We start from the raw sequence: 24,576 nt of genomic DNA, 5'->3' as shown, positions 1-24,576 counted from the left end.
TAGCAGATATTGTATTTCTGCCTTTATTCTGGTAGGTTGTTTATATGTGCACTCATCCATTCATTTACTTGTACCTCACTGATTCATTCACATTCTTATAACTGAAAATTGGCTGGTCTTTCCTTTGGCTAAAATGGAAATTAAATCCTGACAGGCAGATAAAAAAAAGTGGCATAGAGAGACATGAATTTCTGCTAAACACATAAAGCTTTAGTGTGGGCATTCAAAAGTCTTCCTAAACCTGAATAAATTCCTCTTAAAATAATCTAAACTTGGCAATGATGTACAAATCACAGAGAAAATTAGCCTTACAGGATTTATAGACACAGACAACAAATCACATACACATATATATTCATTCATTTTTAAATTTACTTCCTGCCTAATTAGACCACAAGCTTTAGTCTAACTTTTGCTCCTAAAGTTTGGAAAATTTTATCTAAAGGTCAACCTAAAAAATCATTAGGAAACCTGATCAAGTGATAACCTTGAAAGAATTTGAATAGAATATCTCTTTGACCTCTGCCCATGCTTCTTGCAAACTTTAAAGCATTGTGTCAGGTTTGAGATGCAAATGTAAATTGAGTGAAGTGACAGTGATGAAGAACTATGTGACAGCATTCCTTACCTGTGGACTGCATTATAGATGAGGGGTTTTAGCAATCAGGTTTCCTCAAGAAAGGACAAGCTTGTTTAATGTGTTAACCACAAGCACATTTTTTGAGTCTCAGATCATTCATAACATGTCATGACTAGTTCAGTGATCATAGTTCAGTTAGAATTCTTTGGACTAAGTGGACTGGTCACCTCTGCCTCGTGTTTTACATAATTAAATTCTGTCTTCTCAAACCCCATCTTTCCTGATGTAGATGTGATATTTTGACTGGAAAATATAGGGAAAACATGACAACAAACCCTATTAGATCAGGAGTTACTTTTAATTATTTTCTGATTCCAGATTCCACCAAAAGGGTTTTGTATGTTCAAATTCAAAAATTAAGCTTAATTTTTTGCTGCCACTCTGCAGAGTCCATGGTAGGTGAGTGTCCATGTGCCCTGCCCCCATGCTGTTTTAATTGCTCTCTGGTTTGGATCTGTCATCTATTCCCTTAAGAAAAGATTCCCTTTAACAAAAATCAAGGGGAAAAAAAAAGCAGAAACCTGTCAGACTAGTGTGACTGGGGACCTTGTTCACAGAGCAGATGAAGAAGCCAGGACACGGGGAAAGTGAAACTCTTTTATCTTCGTTTTTTCCTTCCAGGTCAAACTGTCTTATGGGACAAATGCTGGGGAGAAATTGTGTATCCTGCTACCTCAGGTCTTCTTCTGAGGAAAATAAACACTTCAGTCTTCTGTGCTTTCAGTTTACAAAACAGCTGAAGACTTTTGTCCTTGAAAAGGTTTGCAACAGCTGGAATGACCTTACAATATTTCTTATGTGTACTTATAAATATTAAATGTTTGTGTGTAATGTAGTTTGAAACTGCAGTATTGATTATTATGACATTAAGAAAGTCAGAAATGGGTTAGGAGAACACACGGCCCCACACATATGCAGTTGAAATCCACGCCGAAAACAGAGCTGAAAACATTTACCTGGGAATCCTGGAGCCACAAATGAGATGTTGTGGTTCGTTACCATGGAGAAGCAATTGTTTCTAAAGCTTTTTGCTTTCACTTAGCCATCTATATAATAAGTGTGGGAAAGGTCACAGAGATGTAGAAAAAGAGAGGGGAAAACCTATGGGGAGTGTGAGGAGTGCTAAATTGTTTGAAAAAAGAAAAGTGAATAAAAAGATTTTGTTTTCTTATAATGAACAGTAAAAAGAGGTAAATGGAGATCCCTCTCCTTCTGTTTACAAAAATATTTTGTAGTTTTTCTTCAGAGATGTTTAAATAAATAAAAATTACCTGATACTAGGCCTTAAAAGAGATGTGAAATAATGAGTATAAGATATAAATAAACTATGATATTTTTAATAGATACATGAATAGGTAAATAAATTATAGACATAAAGGGCAAATCTTGACATGTCCTGGCAAAGACTGATATGAAAGTGACTGTTAAATCAAGGTTATTACTGTGTATAATTACTCAGTTTGACCAGATATATCTTCAACTTTCACTTTCACATATATTTTATATGTGCATCCTGGGAAGCTTAAAATTTCCTCTCCATCACATTTTTAAAAATCTTTATAGAGAATTAAATTAAATTGTGTTGGGGATAATCAAGAAGTTAATCAAAGACAAAATCCAATCAAGATTTACTTGGAAATTATATCTAGAATTTACCCAATTAGACTTGGAATATTTTTCTTTATATCAATAGCTTTTTCATTGCCAAACATATTCCACAATACCTGCACACAACAAATGTTCTGGAACAATGTGATTTCATTCCTTCATTTCTAATAACACAAATAAAACCAGTAAAACGTGAATAGTAGGAGCGTCGCCTCTAAGTAATAAAATGTCTTTGTTCTATTGTTTTCTAAATCACATTTGTTTCATTTGTTTAAGGTCACATATTGAAAGTGAAAAGGTGTCAGAAGTCTTTGCAAATTTGAAACTCAAACCCAAAATCTTTTAAATGCAATTGCTGCTACTTACATTATTAGTTTTCAGAACATGATAAAGCCTTGATCACCTGTTTGTGGCTGTTTTCTGCTACTTTCTCTTTGCAGAAAAGGAGTAAAGAGAATTTGTGTAAATCAATTAATGGAAAAAAAAACCAGAACAAAACAAAAAAATCAAAAAGAAAATCAAACCAAAATCCCATAAACTCTAGTGAAGATACACCACATAAGGATATCATGTCCCACTTTTGTATAAAACAGCCTTTTCTTGACACTATAACCAAGTCAAACACAATTTTTACCTCTTTGGTCATAGAACTCTACATACTGTATTTCATGCCCAACTGTTAGAAGTAAAACTCACAAAGCTGATTGTTTTGTCTTGTTCAGTCAGGCCGTTGTGATCTTCTTTATTTTCACACAGAAGATGAAGTGCTTTCATCCCTGTCAGACAAGGATTCACCCACCTGCCAAGCAAATAGTTCCAGTTCATTCAATAGATACCTGTGTACTGTAGTTCTGCACAAAAGCCTCCCGTTTTTAATCTCATGCTCAAGGATTTGCCACTGTAGAATTTGTTGTTTCTTGATGTTTATTATGCTTATTTTTTTGATTATCTTGAGGCTTATTATTTGTATTATCTTAATAGATTGGAGCCTTCAATATTAACATAGTGACTACAGGACAGGGAGTTGTGTTTGTAGACACAGGAACATGTGAACGTCAAGTGAAGTCGCGTCAGAAATGTCTGTTGGCTGCTAAAAAGTTTTACCAAACTGGCAGAACTTCAGACCTTCATATTAGGGTTTTGTGTTTTCTCCTCTTTTCAGGCATTAACAGGTTTTGCATGGCTGGATTTTCTTGCTCTACCCTTTGCTAACTCTGTGAAACTATCTGTTTACAATCTCAAATCTTCAAGTGTAGCTTAGCTCAGCGGGGCCAATAAATTCACATCTGTTTTCAGATGTAATGTGCTTGAAGCTCAGATATGCTACTAAAGGCAAAGCAACTTCATCCAAGATCTCATTTCTGAGATAAAGACAGAGCAACTGGTTAAGACTGTTCTAATATACCATTAGGTGACTGAAACCTCCATATCTGCTTGTTTGCATGCTGATTAGACTATCTGGAGCATCTGCAATTAGTTCATTAAAAGCCAGATGTTTTACCTCTGTTCTCTCTCTCTTATTTTTTAATGTGGCCTAAGAGTACTTTTTTTAGGAAGCTCCACGTAAACTGAGATGTGCTCTGATTGTATCTCTTGACATCTTCTTGTACTTAGACTTTAAATCATTGTCCTTTGCAATGAGACTTTCCTGTCTAGAGTTAACATATGCTCTGTGCAAGGGTGAGAAATGTCATCCCAATTAATATAATATTTCATTTTCTAATGCCCTTAATGACTAGAGTTTTGGACTCATTTGTGCTTAAAATTTCACGTCTCCTGAGCAGCAGCAGATCTAAAACATTTTAGTTGAGGAACAGCTGAAGAGAAAGGTTTGCAGTCAGTGTGTGTATGTGTTTGTGTTTGTGTGTGTGTGTGTGTGCATAAAGTAAGGGAAGTTTAAGAGAAGAGTTTTGTACCAAATGAGAACCATACGGGTTATTTGTTATCAGAACAACACTAAAATGAGAGCAATATTCAGTTGGGGAAGTGTGGGGAAGAAGGCTTTGGTATGTGTTTGGTATGTGTTAATTCACCTGTGCCAGAACTCTGCTGATGTGCACTCAGATTCATACTGCTTTCAAGTTGTGTTCCCAGGTATGCCTAGAAAAAATTGTCATTTCTGGAGTTCTCTGACTACATGTAGGTTCTTGCAAGATCAATTTGGTTAAAAGCAGCTATTTCTGGGTTCTGTACCATTTTGAATTTATCCGTAACATACACTGACAAACCAATCACTGGAAGAGCATCAAATGGCCTATCGAACTACTCAAGATCTGAAATAAACAATTGCAAATCAATCCCTTTTTCTACTTTAGCTAGACAACATATCCATTAAAAATCTGACAGCTCACTCAATTTTAAGGGGAAATAATGTTAATGATGTTTGTAAACTGCCATGTATTGACGTGGGAAAGGCTTACTAAGCATATTTCATGATCATTTCTGAATTATTCAAATAACATTTCTTGCTTTCTTGTCCGGGAGATCTCATCTTGCTGCTGCCTTGTCTGCTATAGAGTGCCAAGGCACAATAAGCCTGACAGTCAGCCAGTTTATACCACTCCTTTCTACTACTTTTGGTGTTTCCTACACGGAGCAGGACAGTGTGTGGCAGGAGGAAATACTTCTGTGGAAGCAGAGCAAGGGCTCTTCCTGTGTGTTTTCATACTACAACATGCAGAATTCCTGGGGTAAAATTCACCACAAATTCTGTCCCAGTGAAAAAGAAATTCTGCACTAAGTAGGGCTGCTGCTGGGACAGGGCGCTCAGAAGTTCTCAGGTGGCTGAGGTGTCAGATCCCAAACTGTTGCTGGAGAAGGAATTAAATTAAGGAGCCATTTATTCTCTTGAAAATGCAGCACTGAGCCTGCGAGGAGCTGGCCAGCCCACAAGGGTGGAGGAGGCCATGGATGGGCAGCTGTCTTCCTTCCCACCACCCAGCAAGGAGGGTGGAGAACAGATTCAGCAGGATGATGAGTTAGGAGCACTGCTCACAGAAAGCAACCACCTTTTCAAAACCAACAAAGCATGTCCATTTGGCTTTTAATTGACTCCCCAGTGACTGAATGATGAGAAATTCATGTGTCTTTTCTTTAAAGCAATGCAAATACAAAAGGGAAAGCAGGAAAGTGGGGAAAAATAACCCCAAAGCTATACACATCAGACAAGGAAATGTTCCCAGGGTATTGATATTAATGAGGAAATTCACCACATTTACACCATCCAGCTGTTATTTCCTTTTCCAATATATACATTTTGATGATGATGATGATGGTTATTGCTGTCATTACTATTCATTCCCAGGAAACTATTTCAGTTACTGATATTCTGTGCCAGATGTGAATATGCTTTTCATTGTTTCAGTATTGGGTATTTGGTAATTATAACATCTATATTCAGTGTTATCAACACTCTCTGGAATAGATTTCTGGTTCTTCTGTACAGTCAGACCTTCCTACAGTGTGTGTCTACATTTCCACTAAATAAGAGCATCACCAAACTAACCACTGTGCTGAGTCTCTTCAGCTTAAGTTCCACAGAAATCCTGTGTGGTGTAGGAAAAACTGTGTTCTTTCTCCCTCTGTAGAAGACAGTTTGTGCTCTTTCTCCTTTTTACTATCTCTTAAGGTTTTACTGACCAAATGGAATCCTATGATGCTTTTCCTAAGTCAGTTTCCCATTGGCTGAAAAGTCCTAAATATTTTTTTATCTTTCTTTCCTTCTTTCCTCTTCCTTCATTTCTCTCTTTCCCTCTTCTCTCTCTCCCTCTTTGCCAACAGACAATAATTCATTTTCTAATAGATAAAACTTTCTTACAAGCTAAACAGAGAAAATACAGAATTTCATTTACAAATACAACAAATGTAGACTTTTGAGGAATATTTCAGTGTCAGCAAGAAATTCTTTGCATCTAGGATGAAGTTAATTGAGAGAAAGGAGGAAGGAAGATAAAGAAAAATATGTAGAATGGAGAGAAAACATATATAGAGCACAATTCAGTGCCTGCTTCTTAATGCTAATGTCTTTTCCTTTGTCTTTGAGAGATGTAACACACCAAGGATTTTACCAAAGCTGATGAGAATTGGTCTGCTTCAATGTTCAGGTAGACAACTACATCCTACTAATTTTGTAGTGTTTTGGTTTTGTTTTTGCATCACAGAATTTGTGTGGTTTTTATGTACCTCCCACTATGAAAGTTGAGATCAATATATTTGTTTTTCCACAGCATAAAATGAAAAATAAGACACTGATATAACAATTGTAATCCAATTATACTAATGTTTTAAAAACAGTTTGCATGGAAATTATTTTGGTTTGATACACAGTGATTCCAAAGACTCTGTAGATCCTCTACAGAAACCCAGAGTTCCTGCCCACTTGGCTCAGTCATTTTCCTTGGGTCACACAGTATGTACTACTGTGAGCTTAATTTATTTATTATATTAAAATCATTTGTTTTCTTATTTTCCTGTCCCTGACATAGCTGAATTCCTAGGAAAGATGTAGCTGTGGTTACATCAGTTATTTTTTCAGCTGTCAGATGAATACATCTTCACTTTAATGTGGAAATTCCAGAAGATGTATTATGTACACAAATATGTTACAAACTGTGTCATGACATATAAAGAATAAGATCTGTCTGTTTGCCCGAGGTTCCCTCAGCCAAAGTTGTTTACTTCCTCCCAGCTCTGTCTGGCTCTTGCAGTGAGCTGGTCTTTAATCTACATCCAAAATATCCGTTGTTCTGGATGTCCTCATTCCCCTACCAGAGGAGGTCCCTGCACCTCCTCTCCCCGCATTGAACAGCACAGAACAACAAAGCTCGTGCTCTCTGAAAACTGTGGAATTAATCTGTATGAATTTATGAATCTTTTATGAGGCCTCATAAGAAGAAATGTTTATTTAGACATATTACATTTAGTTTAATAGCTGAACAACAGCAGCAAAAGAACAACCTATCACTAAAATAACTGGAAGATACTTGCTGCTGAACTCAAATGACTGGTATAGAAACCCCTGGAGATTTTCTCTCACAGACAGCAACTCAGCACCTGATGACCTGAACAACACAGACTGAATCCATGAAATTGATTGCATGAGGATGTGATACAGCAGTTAATTGTAAACCTAAAAAAGGGCTGTGATGATGCATCAGCCATCAGGACTTGTGTTTTCTTCATGAAAATGAATGTGACACTTTTACCTTGTCTATCTGAAACTATAAAAAGACAATTTTCCCAAGTTTAAACATCTTGCTAGTCAAACAAACTGAGAATGTACATTAAACATAAAAATGTTAATGAATGTTAAGAATATTTTCTGAATAGTCAAGCCAATAACCCTTCTAAGAAGCCACCACAGTATAGACACAAAAAAAAGGACTACTTTGACCTAGAATTCCTCCCAGCTTCAAGGTTATATGAAAACAAGAATAAGTTATCTGACTAATAAGTGAGAAATAGGGGGGAAAATAGAAGCAAATGGTCATTAATAAGTTTTGTAAGTTTAAGAACATAGAATTTGGGTTGTTGAGTCTGGAGAAAAATAGTCTCAGGGGAGCCTTATTGCTCCCTACAACTACCTGGAAAGGAGGTTGTAGCCAGACAGGACAAGAGGAAATGGCCTCAAGTTCTTCCAGGGGAGGTTTAGATTGGATATTAGGAAAAATTTCTTCACCAAAAGTGTTGTCTAGCATTAGAACAGACTGCCAAGGGAAGAGGTAGGGTCACCATCCCGGGGGCAATTTAAAAGACATTTAGATGTGGCACTTGGGGACATGGTTTATGGGTGGACTTGCCAGTACTGGGTTAATGGTTGGACTCAGTGATCTTGAAGATCTTTTCCTTTAATTCTATGAAATATAACCATCATCCCTGCTGTAAAACAGGATTATAGTTTTGGTTGATAAAGATGGCTCTGTTGATATAGTACATTTGGATTTCTTCAAGGCATTTGACTTGGCAAAACATGATACTTTAGTTAAAATGTTTGTATTATATGGAATTAACAGAACACAGATGGCTTAAGAATTGGTCGTGACACATCTGAAAATGTAGTTGCCAAGGCTGAGGTATCAGCAAATGAGATTGTTTCCTTCACTGTCTTAGGAAATCAAATTTTGATCCAATACTGCTTAATATTGTCATCAGTGACTTAGATGATTGTTGTTTATTTTATTTTTTCTGACAAAGAATACACACACCGCCTAGAAAACTAAAGCTGACTGGCATTAGGGCTGCTTTTCTCAGTTAATCTTTCTTTATCCCCTGGGAAGGAGTCCACAGACTGACGGGTTTAGGACCTTTGACTGAGACAACACTAAATCTTTCCTTGTAACATTTGTGAACAGCACCTGAACTGGTGTAATACTTAATAATGAAAACAGATCAATGGCACAGTCTAGTCAAATTTCTTTGGTCAAATAACCAGGAACCACCAGAGAATATTTAATGTTAATGTAGTCAGGTGCAAGAACAGGAGATGAGAACCAGAACAGAAATGACTCCTTCAGAGAGGAAACTGTTCTGGAAGAGACACCTGGGTCCAAACTTAGAAACTCATATCAGTGCTCTGTTGAAAGAGTTGACCTGTTATTTGGTTTCACAAAGGGGCTTAGAGAGCAGCAGAATGAGGGAGGATTCTTGTTTGACAAAATTAAATTAATTTCTGAATGAGATGTCTGACACTACTGACTGGTGCAGAAAACCCACAACGTGTCTGGCTAGTGCATTTTACTGTTGTGTTTGGGATCATACTTACTATCACATTTGAGAGGAAAAATCGTGAGTTAAAACTCTGTTTTCTCATACTCTTTTTGGTTCCTATTGTTAAATAAGCAGGCATCTGCTACTGTGCTGGCTCCCAGCCACATCTGTTCCAAGGATGATTTGCAAGTGGTAACCCCAGTTGGTGGGATAACTCCTTTATAGCAAGTCTCAGTGAAAGATAGGGAAAATGGCAACTGATACCACAGAGTGAGTGATTTATGTAGAATCTATTTCCTGTCATGAAGAATTCATAAAGACCTCACCAAGGTCAAAAAGACAACTAAGTCCAACACCAAGGCACAGGGCAGGAGCCCCCAGCAGAAATGCTAAATCAGTGTTCCATTTCCTCCCATCACCCAGGCTGCATTTTCAAGGCCTCGTGGCAGGCTGTAGTTTTGCCAGGTTGCTCCTGAAAGCCCCTCATATGGTCCTTTGTTAGAGCCTGCTACAGCCTCTCTTCTCCTCTGGTGCTTCCTAGACCAATTCCTGGTGATCAGCTGCTCTCCTCCCCAGCCTGTGAAGAAAGTGAAAGCTGTCATGGTGATGAAAACTGGTTCCCTTGTAAAAATCTACTAAAACATAACCTAAAGCACAGCCCAGGGGAACATGGGCACCCAAATGTAACATCTGATGTGCACAAGGCTACGTTCTCAAAAGAGCCAGCAATCTCTCTCTTACCCTAAAGAACTCTTTCATCTATCTCAACCAAAGCATGATAACCAAAATCCTTTGATCTGGTTACTCATGTTAAGCACTTTCTTTGATCTCTGAGAATCTTTCTCCACCTCTGCCTACATAAGTAATTTCTGGAGAAAATTTGTTCAGAAAACAGGTCTAGCAACCAGTATTATGCTCATATCACACAAAAGAGACAGATGCACTTACCCAGGCTGCTGAGCTGCACACTGATCATTGGTTTTCACCCACTGTGTGTGTCTCTGTTTGGGAAATAGATCTAGTGCATTGTAATTCCCTGTTAACAATGCTTTGTATATTAATGAGGTTAATCTATCATTTGCAAAGGGCCCGCTGTGAATCAATAAAGTTTTGATAGGAAATAACAATCCAGCTGGGATATTATTAGAGAAAAAGTCAGAGGCATTTTCAGGCAGAGTAGGATGATAGAGCTCCTGACTCCCTTGCCACTGTCCTAGTGGCAGGGAGGTGGAAGGGAAGGTGCCGACACCCATGTCCCAAAGAAAAGGGTTTCTGTAAGTTTACCACTAAAGATCAGTGTAGTGCTAAAAGTCCGCTTGGTTTTAATCTCACTCTTAGGTATTACAGAAGTTTTGAAAATTTATTTCTTTCGAAAATCAAAATGTCGTTTCATCTTCTGTCTTGTTTTCCTTTTCACAGGACTTTTTTCCTCAAAATAGTCTCATTTTAACTAGCAACATGACCTCCAAAGGTAGAATCCCTCCTCAATTTCACTTAGTGCTGCAGCTGATTGACACATGTAATTCAACAGAGGAGGGAGCACCACATGGGCAAGCTGTAAATAGAACAGGCATCTCCAAGTACTTGATCCTATTGAGAAATGTTGAGCTCACCACATTTGTCTTCAATTTCCTGACTGCCATTTCCTCTCGTGCACCGACTATTAATACTGAATTGGAATTAGTTGGCTACCTATTGTACTGAATATTAGAGAAAAAAGACTGGTCTGGAGAAAGTTGCTGGTCTTTTATTCTTGTTGCAAAGGCAACCCAGCATTAAAGAAAGGCAGAAAGGGTAAGAGAACCAGGCAGGGTTGGAACAACATCGCAAAGGCACTGAGGCCTGTGTTACAGTTCAACCAAATAGACAGTGGTTTCACCTAGACTTGAAGTTACCCTTAAGAGTTCATTTAGTGAAACTGAAACCATCTGTTCTCTTTAACAAGGGTGCATTCAAGAATTGAGTAGCTTGAGTCAGAGAGACATGCATATTAAAAAGAAATACACTGCTTTAATATTACCAGATTTGAAAATAGTCCTGCTGAACAATGCACATGTAAATCACGTATCCTGGTATTCTGGTATCTACTGATGCTTATCTGAATTCTGAAATCAGATTTGCTTCTGTAAGCAGTAATTAGGGTTGAACCACTTGGAAGCCTAAGAGTATGTATAAATAGGCAGGTGTAGATTAACCTTTTCCCTATACTCTGGCCAGCAGGGCAAAGTACAGATCTAAAAGCTGGAAATGTCAGACTTCAAGTTGATTGTGAGTGCTTCATCTATTCCTACAAGAGTGTGTATTAAACCACAGTCTCTAATTGCAGGGTCATTTACTATTTTTTCTCTAGCACCCTTGCCTTATTCAGTACCTGAGATGGACGTTGCTTATTTAACCAGCAGGTCTTCAATGTTTTACTCTTTTTTTGCCAGACTGTGCACACTGCTAGGCTGTAAAACATGACCACTTTTCCAGTCCTGTCTGGAAGTTTAAAACCTTAGTTTTCTCATGAGGATTTCTAATGTGCACCTCATTACATCTTAGTGCTTCAAAAACTTCCTTACACTATCCCCTACTTATAAACCATGAACTGAGGCAAAACCACTTGAAAATAAAAACTCTGCCTTTGGGTGTCCCTGTTTGTTATGTCTACATGGTGAGGTGTGCATGTTCCACACTGGAGCCTGCCACAGGGTTTCATCCAGATTAGTCAATCCCCTGTAGATCCCAGAAGATTCCACCAGACTGTTTTCCAGAGGAAACATCTTGCCTAAGGAGATACACCTAAGTCTTGTTCTCACAGAGGGCCAGGGCATTGCTGAGGTACACAGCACGCCTGGAGTACAGTGTTAGCCATTATGATGTGGGGTTTTTCTACTTTTTGAGTGAGTGGACTTAAACACAGCTCCAGATACACCAGGAAGTAGCTCCCTTTGTGTTGGAGTTGTGAGTCCAAAGCTCTCCTGCAAAACTGACACCAAGGCACCAGCTAGGCAGACAGTTGGGAAAAAAGAGCTCACAGTTGATGATAATCTGTGTAAAAGCAGCTTCACAAAGTTATTTGGGCAACCAACATGCAGAAAAACACCGACCATGATTTCCAAGATCCACTTGGCAATCACTGTAAGCAACCATCTCCTCTCTGAGGTACCAAAGTACTCAGAAATCCGGTCCTAAGTGGTTTGCTAGCATTGTATATGAATTCTGAAGCAGAAGAAAGAAATCTTGTTCCTTAAGACAGTGTTGAACTATTCTAGCAATAACAGACCACATAAAAATAGGTCTGGAAGGGTCCTTGACTCCTACTCAGTTCATTCCGCTGCCTCCAGTCTCTTCTCCCACAGGGCAGGATCAACTATTTCTAAATTATCTCTGGTAGCTATTTTTGTGACCTGTTGTTAACACAGAATGACTGTAAAGCTGAATCATTATGAAGAACAATGAAGTTAAATAAAAGGTTTAAGAGCAGAAGCGAGAAATATGTTTCAGGCCCAATCTTGCAGGCAGCTTGACTATGAAACATCCAAATGTGGGGGGTTTTTTGTTACAATTTAATGAGTACATGAAGTGCAATCTATATAGTATTCTTTCCCACTAATCAGGTTGAGTAATCCATGCTGTTGCACTGGACTTTGAGTCTGCTTCCCAGTGCCTTAAAACTATATAATACTTAATTCATATTAGCCTCTACATGGATAAGGCTTAGAGGCTGCACAGCATTTAGGATGTGAACTTCAGACAAATCTCATGACTGGAAATTACCTTTGTTTAATTTAAAGTTGCTAGAGCATGAAGATTATTTTTACAACTGAGACAACAAGCTAAAGGCCTTCAAAGAAAAATCAAAATATCTGTACAGTAGGGGCTGATTAGGTTGGGAGGAAAAAGCCAGAGGAGTCCCTCTATTAGCAATGTTGTGTGTGATGAGGACCAAATAATGGGACACTAATAGGACTACTGAACAGCTTTTTCCCCCAGCACCCCATCCAAGTCACCTACCTCTGGTTGTGCTGCAACATCACATAGGTTTTACTTGCAGTAGTTTGACTGACTGAATTCACAGATGTATGCAGGGCACTTAGTTATGGGTAGTTGTATGTAGCTGGGGAGAAAAACTGCTACAGGAGAAGCATCAAAAATTGGCTAAATCTAAGGGTACAAAGACAAGCACTGAAGAGTTCGTAGATACAGTAAGGAAAGTCATATATATCTATACATATATATGGATACACACATAGAGTCCTATATGTATTGATTCTATCTTATTGTCTGCAGCAGATAAATAGTGAATGGTATTTCTTCCTGCATTTTTATTCTACAAAGTGCTTTTACTGTTTCTATAGCAACTTCTGCTGTTTGTAACTTGAGGCTCATGCTAAAAATATCCTTATTTAAAAGGGAGAAAAGTCTAAAAAGTTAGAATAATTAGAAAAGATGGCAATTTTAAAATGAAATAAAGTCATAGACTATGCTTAATAAGCAGCCTGTTCACGCAAGAAGCACTGAATGTGACATCCATTATGCATCTTATAAAATAGAAATGGGGCTTTTATTAGCGTGTCTCAGGTTCTTTGTTACGACCTGAGTTACTGCCTTTGGAATGACTATGTAGTGTTCTCCATCAGAAATTCAGCCACTTGGTAATGACTAGCAAAGAGTTCCACCTCTAGACATACCTGTCTTTCTGCCATGGCACCCCATCATACAGGCTTCAGAGCAGTAAGTGCAATTAATGTGCTCCATTCTCACTCACAGGGATTGCAATAGGTGTCCCACATCACATGACACCAGATTTTCTGAAGAGGAGCTTTAGCAGTGGGCAGCAAGATAAACTGTGATGGATACCACTCTTTTTCTCTTCCTTTAAATGATGAGGAAGTTTTTTTTATGTGTCATCCTTCAGCTCCGGGTGATAAAGGTCTGAAACAGTCCTTCCCCTTGCCATTAAAACTTTATGAATACACAAGGGCTTTGAAAGGCAATCAGTCTTTCTCTCCATGCTGTGTTGTTGTAGTTTGAGGAGCACAGAATGTTTTATAGTATTTTGTATGCACAGAGAGGCCCACATTCAATACTAACACCAAAGCTGTGAACTTTATGGCTGCAGCATTGCACTACAATGAGCAGAGAAGGAGGAATGTCCTTACAGGGGGCTCATGGCCTTCAGTGATTTTTCTGCTCTTTCTCCACATCATGTCCCAACAGTGGCCCAACCTTTGCAAAACAGAAAGGCTTAGTGTAGGACATGGCCAGGGAAGGTCCATCTTAACCTCTGGTCTATGCCTGAGGACTTCCCCCTGAAAAGGAAGAGAAGAACGGAATTGAAGAAAAATGGGCAAACCTGGAGGTCAAATTAGTTAATAAGCAACTTCCTTTTTGTGTGCAACAGCCAATAAAAATGGTAAATGCAAGAGTGAGCCACTGTAACACCTTTGCTTTAAAACATGCCAAAGGAACTCTGAAAGACCTTAACTAATTTTTTTCTAGCTAAACTGACTACTTGTGAGGACAGAGACTGCACTGTGTTTGTTCTGAACAGACTACAATTGTCAGCTGCCAATAAATTAAACTGTAATAAATGGAGTCATTCTGCTGCCATGCAGTTGTGCATAAGCATTCTTGCTGGGACAGTTGTATACTGGTGTATGCTTCTCCTTGAACTTTGTTATCTGCATCTTTCTCCAGGCTAATGGTTTTCAATTATTTCCTTGTTGATCTCAGAATTTTGCCAGGGGAGGTGCAGAAGGCATCTTTGCTTCCCCCTGTTCCTCATCACATTTGGAAATTGCTTTGTTTTTTCTTCCTCTCTGCTGCTCCAAGCCATCTTCGCCTTTTAAAAGTTTGTTGGTCCTTTCTAAGTTATTCATACCCCATTTCAGCATGAACAGATTTTTCTTGCAGTGATATGTAGCTATGACAAGACATATGCAGTTGTATGAGTAGTTATCAAAAAGGTTACACAATTAAGACTTTTGGCACTCAGGAAAACGTTTTCTCTGCCTGTCCACTTGATTTTCCAAGTAAACATAAGTCATGTGAATTAACTGTGGCAAACTACAGATTAACTGTCCCTCTTGTCTTTCCTCTTTCCACAGTTTGCAGTCATCTCTGTCTCTTTGCTGCTGTTCTCCTTTACACCACCAGTCCTAAAAGAGACACGGGGAGTTAAATGGCTGCTAAGTTTTCATCAGCTCTAGAGAGAAGTGTCTCACTGACTCCTAGTCATTGTGTTCTTTCCACATTTCAGTTTTTCACTCTGCAGTGCCAGAAGCAGCTGGCTCACATTAGTTCGAATTATCCCAAGAATTATTACCTAAAGAATTAAAATCTCAAGAGGTGCCCAAAGATTCAAGGTACAACATTTTTCCTTCACCAGCTTTTTTGACCAATCCTATTCTACAACTGATGGCAGCTTGTTTAATCACTTGTATCTTAAATTCTTAAGTGAGACACAAGGGCTAGCAGCACTATGTTTGCTCACAGACAGCCATTCTCAGCTGATGCAAGTGGATACAGTTCCCAAGAAGCTGATGTGCCATACCTGAAGTGGTCAATGAGCTGCAATATACAAAAGTCTCCAGTTCCTTCTTATGCTGGAAGATGGCTGAAAAATTCTGAAGTTTATTTGAGATGTGCATGCTGATCCTTTGGTAATGCATGGAGAAGAAAGCCACATGCCTCTTATTGTATACCTGCTTGCAGTGTCATTATCTCTTTCATGGTGACAAATATATTTCATAAAATGTATTTATATTAAAGGCACATCCTGTTTCAGGAAGGTACTCTTTCACCTTTAAAATGTTGAATTTACCAAGGAAGTAAGTTTTTCATTCAGAATATGACCAGCATTAATAGTAATGCAGTCATTTTTTTGCTCAGGGGCATTTTTGGCATGCTGTGCAGAGCATGCTGTACTTTCCTAGAGCTGACAATAATTATTCAGAAAGGTTCTTCTACCACACCAAATTCAGTGCAGCTGCTGAGGACTGAGGTTTTGGCAGAAATACGTGATGATTTTTTCCTGTGTTTATCTCTAATTATTTTTGACCCACTTATATTCAAACTTACCTTTAAAAAAATGCCACATGCTCACCATGGAGAAAGAGTGGTGTCTGATTCCTCTCATCCTCTACCCTAAGAAAAGCAAAGGTCCTTATAACTTTCTCCTTGACAGGCAGCAGGGGGAATTCTCCCTGCATCTGTGGAGAGATCTGAGGATGTGCCACCTTGATATCTAGCCTCTCCTCTCAAAGAAGTGAATCCTGGTTTCACAGTGAGCCCAGCATAAGGTGGAGCAAATCTTCAGTAACTTAAGAAACATGGGAAGCCAGGCAGTGCTCAGATATGATCATATAGAACAGCACCAATGTTTTAACTTTTGAGAGTGCTCAGATTACATGAGCCACAATCACCTGTGCAGACAGGGAGATTTCCCCCCCCAAGAGTCTTGCAAGGAAGCAAACTTTACTGGCTCCAAAAGTCTTCATCTTGCTAGGGAGCTTAGAGGCTTTCCAATGGAAAGGCAAACACATCTTCCGGGGAATCCTTGCTTGGAAAGACAAGAGTTACTTCTGTGTCTCCAGGACAAACGCAGCATTCAAGAAGGATGTTTGTGTGCTCTGTGACACCTCTGCCTGTTCCTGCCCAAGGTGGCATGCAGGTTTCCACACAAGGAAGCTACACAAACTCAGGTTATTCAGCCATGATGGGAAAGTTCAAGGTTTGACTAGGGATGCTAGATGCACACAAGACAGAGCTCGATGCACACAAGACAGAGCTCGATGAAAACCTGCCATTTACTTAGCTGGCCATATGCTGTTATGTGGGCATTTATGCCTCAGTGCTTCCAGGGTGCACTTGCTTGTAAAAAGCAGTTGGTTCCACACAGAAATAGGAGATTCCACTCAGCCATCCTCTCTGCTACATCCTTCCTGTGAGAAGTTCTACCAAATTCACTGAACAGTGGGAACTTCTCTCTTTCCTTGATTGTCAGTAACATACTTGTATTCATTAGCAGAGTCTTTGGCAGGGGAAGGTTCATCTCCTTTCTTTCCCTGTACTTCAGCAAATCTTTACTCTCTTCAATTTCTGGCAAAGAAATGCTTTTTATGTGCAGGTTGTAATCCATCTAACTTTAGTCCTAATCAAATCCACATCTGGAAGATGTTAGGATGCACTGCAATTTTTAAAGTGTGGGTGTTAGCACTAAATTGTTTACTTTATATTTTTTAAAGTGATATGCATGCTCTGTTCCAGACCACTCCTGGTGCTTTTTGCTTGAATGTGTATTTTAATTTCTCTTCCATTATGTTGCCTTTTTCTTTTGGGAAGGGTTTTCTGCTGGCCTGTGATCTGCTTCATAATTCAAGTGGAAAGTTTTTGAAAATAAAAGAGACTTTAATGCAAGAGAAAAAGTGGTTGTAAGTTTAAAAAATAAAAAGTATCTGTATCTTTCACTGAAGTGCAGCGATTTAAGCTTCTGAGGGAATGAGAAAGCCTGGTTATTTTAGAAGGTGAGACGGATCTTAGAAACTGCCCTCTGGTCTTCTAGAACCCTCATGAACATGCATCTTGAGGATTTGAAGGTCCTAAGTCACATTTATTTGCAGAGGAATAATATCTGAGGGCAACTTCTGACAGATCATTATGCCAAGGAGATGTGACTTCCACATGCATCTGGCCCCTGGATTGCCTACTCTGGGAGTCACTGCTTCCTGATTCAGTAGGGTCAACCAGCCCTCATTCCCAAGTCCCTGTGCTCTAAAGGATACAAGAACTGCACAACCCAAAAAGAGAACCAATATCTACTTTGGACAAATCCCAGACCTGGATAATTGAGGGACCAAGACTGTAGGGAGTGCCACAAAGGACATCTTCTCTACAGCCTATAGATGGTCTTAGGCCCTTTCAGCTTCACTGGAAGTTTGAGCATAGAGTAGAAGTCTAAACAAACCTGGTTTCCACCCTACTTTAGTTTTAAAGGAAAATAATGCAGAGAGAGGGCCACAACTGAGTGTACAGAGGGTACCAGGGCAGAAAAAGAGAAGGCGGCTAATGTGAGCACTTGGAGGTTATCTCCAGGTGGACGGCGGTGTCCCCTTCTTTGAATCAGGGCCATGTTAATCCCCCACTACTGAATAGATTTATAAAGTAAAGTTTCTTAAATCTAGAAGCTTGCTTAGCACCACTTCTAACCAGATCAGTTATTTTCATTACCACGGCTGAGGGCTGTCAGTTAGAATCCTTTTTAAGTCGGAAAACAACAGGGAAAAGAGCCTCAGAAATCATGTCCTCCAACGATGAGTGAGAGTGCTGTGTTTTTAAATTGTTGAATGCTGGGTGAACTTAAAAGGAGAGACCATTTCCATTCTTCCCGAGGCAAGAATCACTGTTGGTTTCCTTTGAGCATAGTCCCTTTGCACAGAGCGTGCAAAGCAGCTGAAAGTGTCTCTGTATGACCTCAGTCAGCCTCTAAACAGACTAAACAGGATGTGAAAGAAGCAGCAGCCACTGGGTGTGTCTTGCCTATAAGAAATTCATAAGGCTTTTGGTTTGCAACTACCTTCAAGCCCATTATAAGAAACTACCATATCGTGTTTGGCGGCCCCCTCCTGATGCAGTAATTAAGTCCCTTTTAAAAGCACACCGACAGAAAGCACAGTCAAATTCTCATTACAGCCAGTGGCAAAACTCCTGTTGTATTCACAGGAGTTACAGCAGTGGATGGTAGCATCCTCTAGGCCAGACTGGGAACAAAGAGGGAGTCTTCTCCAGCTGGAACTGCAGCCTGGTAGAACTGAAAGTGCAGGTTGGTGAGATATTTTCATCATAAGAAGCCAACTATTTTCGTATTTTCTTTTTTCTTTTAAGTTGAGCAACTTACGTAGCCTTCCTTTCCTTAAAACTTCTCCTCTCAGACGAATCCTTTCATCATCCAATATGCATGCAAGTGATGGAACACTTAGACTATGATAAGCTGGAAACTCATCTCTGCGATTTGAACACGGGCACTTCTAATCCTCTGAAACGTACAGAGTGTTGTGAATTCAGCTTCTTCTCTTTTGACTTCTGTATTTGCATTTGCTAACCTTTGTGTATTTTTTAATTCATGCACCACTCTATTGGCCTCCATTCCTCATTGTTGATGCACTTCACATATTTTCTTTTTGTCCAACTGCACAGCCTTGCTTATTTGTAATGAAGGGTCTGAGGCAGAGAGTTTAAGGAGGCCTGTGTGTCCCCCTTGCAGACAGGATGCCCTTAGCTCTGGCATGGGGAGGAGGTTACTGAAGAGCTGAGTTTTGCTCCATGTCAGTATGGTCTATGCAAGCCAGCCAATTTCCTCTATTATTCTACGAGAATATAATTTCTTTCTGGAGTGTTGAGAATACTTCCTCTCATATAGATGGTTTTAATGGATCATTTCTCCAGGAACAGTACACAATACAGCAGGGCACTTGACATTTATATCAAGGATGTAGGGCAAAATTCTATTGTACTATACAAACAGCTGTGACTATGCTGTTAGAAACCAAGGGCCAGATAACATCCACTGCCAGGGCACTTTGTCCCACGATGGTTCATAGGGTGAGATTCTCAGGAGCAACAGTGACATCTGTAATGTTTATAAAATCTGTAAGATGTGTTTATCTCCATCATAACACTGTGTTTGCTTTGTCGGGCTGTAAAAAACAATCTGTGAGTGTCAACCGTGAAAATACATTCCCTTCAAAGCTTGAACAAAGGACAAAAGCCAATAGCTTTGGGGCCTAGGCCATTGAATTTTCCTAAGATTTTTTCCAGCTTGCCCTTCATATGTTTAACAGCTTATAAATTGGATTCGGTATGATTGTCCCGGAAACCAGATTCTCTTCTATTTAGGTTCTTATCTCACCATCCTTGTCTCCTAGAAGAGCCTAAAGCAATACAATTAATAGTCTACTCCTGAAACCACTGATTTCAACATCCGATTATTTTAGAAAGACAATGATACAAACGCTTTTTGAATTTGTCGTCCTGTCCTTGAAAGAGTGGAAATACAATCCTGGTACACAGAGACATTCTGTTTTAAAGAGGGCTTGAATATTCATGTATTGTCTGAAATCCCCCTCTTACCAATAGTATAAGACTTATATATTCAATATATGTGGAAGATGTGCTCTTTAAAGTAAATCCTCACCTTATGCTTATAAAGTTAGTCACAGTAAGGGTAATCATGGTTAAAAATGAATAGTGGCGGAAATAATGGGGGAAACAAACCAGAAATAAACTGCCAGGCAGTAAACTCCTCACATAGCAGAACCCTCTTGAAGAGCTGATGCAAACATCCCTAGACTCCTAATTTATCTGACTTCTCCTATTTTATTCACTTTCGTGCTTCTTATAAATATCTGTCACATATCTGCTTAGCTGCATTAAGCTGCTGTAGAAGGAAGACTTTGAAACAGAGAATTTAAAATGTTGAAGAGGCCAGTGATCACAGGACTACGTAATTAGCCAAAACAAGTAATTCTTTTCTATGGTATTACATGTAAAATAACTCCCCAATGGCATTGAAAAAAAACCAAACCAGAATACCAGCAAATGAAAACAAGGCTGGATTATTTCCATATTCTCTCAGTTTTCATTTCTTTGTGCTCTCTTGTTCAGAAGAGGCATCAGAAATGAAATCTTGCCAGAAAGATTGCCTGTTGACTGTAGGACTTGCAAGCGATGACCCACTGTAGAAATGTTTTTAAATCTGCAAGTATCCAGCTGCATATGAAAATCTCCACATTTCCCACTGCTGAACATCAGAGCTCACAGAAGCTCTGGAGTCCTTAGATGATGTGTATTTTCATTATGGTTGGACTCGATGATCTTCCAGGTCTTTTCCAACCTAAGTGATTCTATACCATCAAAGCTTTGAACTGAGATGTGAAATGGAAAACCATATTACCTTGGGCAGGATCTCTTACCAGCATCACACTCACATGAATTAATTTGTCATTATTTCCAGTTTTCGTTGAATTTTAGACAAGCAGCGCTAACTCACTCTCTGTGAAGGAATCTCTTGGTAGACCTGCTGGTTGTTGTTACATTAGTCATCTGCCATTATCCTTAGTGACTCCTGTGGCATCAAATCCTCTGAACTTCTACACTGACCCTGTTTCCACAAGTCCATACTGCAGAGAACCAGCCCAGGTGGCTCAGCTGCTCCTTACCACTCAGTGTCTCTCTGGACAGCAAGCATTACAGATCCAGGCAGCAAACTATAATTCGGAAAAGGGACATTAATTTCAAAATTTCTGATTTCTCTTCAATTTCCAGAAAAGACACGATAGGCTTGAGTCAGATGTTTAACAGTCGTTGCCAGGCAGGCTGGAATGCTCATATCTCCCTCTGTAAGAACAGACTTTAGCAAAGCCAAAGGATTTGTCATCTGTCATCTTCCTATGTGACACAGCTTCCTCTTTTTCCCTCTGGATCACCAAACAGGACAAGTGAACATTTACCTTCCTGTCTGATGTCTGGTGCTTCTGCTCCTGTCCTCAGCCCAGTCCTTTTCTAGCTCAGGCTGTATCTCTTCCTGACTGCAAAATCACTGAGGACCAAATCCAGCTAAGCCGTGGGGGTGATTCACTGACCAAAACATGTTGGCTAAAGTGGCACTGCAGAGTGACATGTGGTGTCTGTATTGGCATCACCATCATTCAGCATTGCCCAGAACTGATTTCTGAGGAAGAGCCCCCAGAGTGCTGGGGCTGGTGTCATGGACATTAAATGAAAATGGTAACTCTGAAGTTTTTATCTTCTCTCCATCTCAAAACAGAGAACAGAGCCCTTCACAAACTAGACAGAGAGGAAAGCAAAGATCACTCCTCCTATTTTATTTCCTTGAAGATGAACTTATCATGGAGAGAGATTCAACCCAGGGACAGGAGCTTCAGTTGCAGCTTTTAAGTAAAAACTTGTGTTATGAGGCTTTCATTTATTTGAGAGAGGTTTGTTTTGTTCTTGCAAACTCTTTAAAAGGATCTTTTAAAAGGATTTTTCAAGGATCTTTTTTAATGGAAGATAGTCCTGCCTTAACCTCACTTTTGAAGCTGATGATGATGCAGGGAAAAAAAATAAAGAGTCCACTGACATTACACATCAAAATGTGCCATATACCATGACGGTGTTGAATTCCAAATACTCACAGAATCAATGGCAAATGGTGTCTGACAGATATGGTGGCCACTGTCACCTTTTCTACCTCAGCAATCCCTCTAGATGGTCAAACCTGTTACTGTGTAATGCTGGCACCTTAATCAGTTCCATGGAGCATTGTGTCTTTTGGACCAATCCTATTACTGAATTTAATGTGTGAGTCTGCTAAGATCAGGAATTCTCTCACACAAGACAGAGTTTTGAAGTGACCAGAGTAGGGCTTTCAAGTCTATTCAGACACACATTAAAATGTAAAAACAATATTTCCTACCCTTCCTTTCCAAATTATTTTATGAATCCTAAGTAATGAACCCCAACAGCATGTAGTTTCATAAAGAATAGTAATTTTTGACCCAAGGGAAGGGAATTCATCCTGGCCACAGAAAAAAAGCTACTGTCAGAATTAGAGGCTGCAACCAGCAGTAGTAGCTTCTAAACCTGAGAGCAGCCCATTAGATTTTGCCTAATTACCAGCCTAAATTAGGCATTAATGATTTCTCCAACTCCCATTTGCTTACTGCAGCAGGATGAAAATCAGAATGTGAGAGGCAAGAAAGTGTCTGTGCTGGGATTCACACAATCTGGAAAAAAAAGTTATTTTCAAAAGCTTTTTTTCTTCTTAGATGTGCTGGTGACAGCTGCCCTCAGAAAAACACAGACAGACAGATGGATAAGGAATACTTTTTTTATGATCTGAACCCAACATATATCTTAATAGTCTTAAATCAGGTCTCCCACAGTAAAAGAAGATAAACGGAACAGGAGAAAATAATGAAATAATTTTCCCCAAGATCTTTCTCTTGAGGAATGTGGAGGGAAACAATGAAGGGGTTTCTACAGCTCTTTGCTTAGTTGCTCTGAGAGGAGGCTCCTACCCCCATTAGCCTCCTCCAAAGCATCCATTTGGGTGTCTCTGGAGACATGGAGAAATGGTGCCATGTGCCAGAGCCAGAACACTCTTGTCCAGCTTTCCCTGCCCTGCTATCAGCTGCAGAAGTCATACAGGGCTGTGACCCCACAGAGACCAGGAGGCTGGAACTGGAAGCATCTAGTTTCCCACAGAGACAAAGGAGTATCCAGTCACAGATCTCTTTGCAATGGAGAGGATATCAAGGCCTCCTGCCAACTCTTAAAGGCTAATTAGACTGGAAACTCTTGGCAGGCCTTTGCAGGGCCTGTGCTCCTGGGACTCTTGAGTCATTTCAGTGCTTCTAATAAGAGGACTTGACGTATAGTACCTGCAGAATTCTTTATGGCATTTCCCTGGATCTCTTTCTTTCCTCCCTCCTTGCACGGCAACCTCACTATTGCATGCAATATTTATTCTGGTTTTCAGACTTCTGCTGCACCTGAACACAAAGATGACAGATCTGCTCCCATACATCTACTGCTTTGCAACGCTGCCATGGGCAAGTTTAGCTTGCTAAGTTAAGGAGCATAGTTTAGTTCCTATGTGCTCACAGATGGGCCAGCAAACATAATGGGAGCTGAAAGAAAATATCTCAATTCATTGTGCCAGGCAAGAGTTGCTGTAGCAGATTTTTAGGGTGACTGTTTGTATTCATGTGCAGGCTCCCAAAGCATTGCTGAAGTGACAGCCTGTTTCTTTAAGAACTGCTGCTACAGAATGTTCCAATACACTGATACAAGGAAATTGCTGCAACTCCCTTCATGTTTGATTTCTTGAACTATCAGTAGAAATACTCCATCTGTGCCTTCCCATCTGTACTGCACGTTTTGGCAAGACAACAAGCCAAAACTTCTCCTTTCCCCTATCCTCCTCCTCCCCCCCTAGGTCCTTATCACTCCTCCTCCTCTAGCTCTCCGTTTTGTTAAGAAACACAGTGGAAAAAACCAAGTCCAGTGCAGGGTTGCTTCATCTCTTGTCTTACTTCTGATTACTCTGGAGGAAGAAGGCAAACCTTGTCATCTTCCCACTCTGCCCTGCAAGGGCTTCATAGGCTACAAAATCCGAAGGATATGGCCCTGGGAAAAACCTGTGATGGAGACAGGATGACTCTCAAAGAGAAAGATTATGTTGTCTTTTAGCTGCAGAGATTCCTGGAGAAGAAAGCCAGAGTTACTGCAGGAAGAGACATGGGGCACGAGGCCAGAGGGAGAGGAGATCAGATGGACCTGAGCCCAGGAAGCAAGAGGAAGCCCTGCAGGGCCAGTCTCGTACTGCCAGGGGAGAGACAGGGTCAGCACTGCTGCCCTTTGCCTGCCCCAGAACTGCTGGTCCCCCCAGGCATCCCGGCCGGCTGTGCTCCCTCAGCCAGCAGCCTGAATTTGCCTGGCAGAGAAAGCCCACGGCTGGTTGGATGCTCCCAAAGTCTGCTGCTGGGGGTATGTTTACTTTGTCCCTGTGATGCCTGTCCAAATGAATTCCTCTAGTCTGGATATTCAAGGATTCCTTTGGGATTTTATTCTCA

Source organism: Pseudopipra pipra, chromosome 2, assembly GCF_036250125.1.
Source record: "Pseudopipra pipra isolate bDixPip1 chromosome 2, bDixPip1.hap1, whole genome shotgun sequence".
Taxonomy (NCBI): domain Eukaryota; kingdom Metazoa; phylum Chordata; class Aves; order Passeriformes; family Pipridae; genus Pseudopipra; species Pseudopipra pipra.
The sequence above is the reverse complement of the archived record's forward strand: the minus strand, read 5'-3'. Positions refer to the sequence as shown.